Source organism: Leuciscus leuciscus, assembly GCF_965113295.1.
Source record: "Leuciscus leuciscus genome assembly, chromosome: 2".
Taxonomy (NCBI): Eukaryota; Metazoa; Chordata; class Actinopteri; order Cypriniformes; family Leuciscidae; genus Leuciscus; species Leuciscus leuciscus.
Window position 1 is genome coordinate 23,282,227 of NC_138726.1, and position 1,712 is coordinate 23,283,938.

Consider the following 1,712-nt stretch of genomic DNA (forward strand, 5'->3'; position numbering starts at 1 on the left):
TTTTATGTTGTTATTAGTTATTATTTTACATTTCCCTATATTTCATATGCATGAATGGATTTTGTTTCAACCTCAGTAAATATTTATTTATTTTAGTAATTCTATGTAACAGAATTTTGAGTTACTCTATGTAAATGGAATTTTGAAACTGTACAAAAATGTACTTTAAAATGCGCAAAATTTACTTCATGTGAAGTAAGTTTTGTACAATTTAAATTTGTTTTCAGATAAATAAATCTTTAAGTGTTAATAAGTTGCATTTTAAGCTTAATTAATACATTTTAATATTTGTTGTGATGCATTTAATTTGACTAAAGAGCCTGTGCTTAAAGGGATAGTTCTCCCAAAAATGAAAATTAGCCCATGTTTTACTCACCCTCAACTCATCCAAGGTGTATATGACTTTCTTCTTTCAGACGAATGCAATTGGAGTTGTCCTGGCTTTTCCAAGTTTTATAATGGCAGTGAATGGCCGTTTCTGTTTTGAAGTCCATAAAAGTGCATCCATCCATCCATCATAAAAGTGCTCCACACGGCTCTGGGGGGTTAATAAAGGGCTTCTAAAGCGAAGCAATGTGTTTGTGTAAGAAAAATATCCGTATTTAAAACTTTATCGACTAAAATAACTAGCTTCTGGCAGACGGCTGTACGCATCGATTTACGGCGAAAGAGTACATTTCTTTTCTGAGAGCCTTTCTGCCCGTGTTAGGGCCGCGGCCAAAGGGTACACCCGGTTGAATGCTCTGTTGCGATGTAACTGTGTCCTCAGAGTGCTTCATCGTGTGGCAATCCTAAGCACCCCTCCAAAGCCTGTAGGTTTTCATCTACTTTGGTGGCGAAATCCTATAGAGCTGCGGGGCAGGATGCCATGGCCATCCTGCAAGACTATCAGGCACGGATGCTCAGGGACATGCATGATGGTAGAACTGACCCAGGGCTCTTAGATGAGCTGCGTGCCACCACCGCTCTCCGGGCAACGAAGGTGACCGCACGCTCCCTGGGCCAGGTGATGTCCACTAACGTGATCCAGGAGAGACACCTCTGGCTCAACCTGGCCGATATGAGAGAGGCCGAGCGAACCCGTTTCCTCGACTCTCCCATATCCCAGGCTGGCCTCTTTGGCAGCGCGGTCGAGAACTTCACCCAACAGTTCTCGACCGCCCAGAAGCAGACTGAGGCCATTAAGCATATTCTGCCCCGGCGGCTTGCTGCTGCCTCCACCCATCCGCCAGAATCCTCAGTCTGCTCGCCGCCGAGGGTGCCCTCCTGCGGGTCCCACCACTCCCGCCCGGCTGCAGCAGCAGCCTGCACCCCAGCTCGCTCCAGCCCCGCAGTCTGCCAAACGCCAGGTGAAACGGCGCTCCTGAAACAGGCTGCTCAGAGATGACACTCAGTTCTTTGCAGGAGGTGGTAGCAGGACCACTCCTTCCCCCAGTGGAGAGCCGGGGGAGAATCTTTTGTTCTCCACTCCCCGCTGCTCGCCTCTCTGGCTCCACTCTCGTCCACCTCTGTCGCCAGTCCCCTGGCAGAGCAGGCCCCCGTGGAACGCTGGTCCTTCACTGGCCTCCTCTGTCAGGACGCGGCAAATAACCGTGCCCCCACACCGGGACGCTACGCCTCCCACGTCTGGGCTGGTCATTCCGCCTCGCTGCCCCATCGAGGGTACGTCTGTGGTTCGCATGACCCCTCTGGTTTAGTTCTTGGGAGCTTGG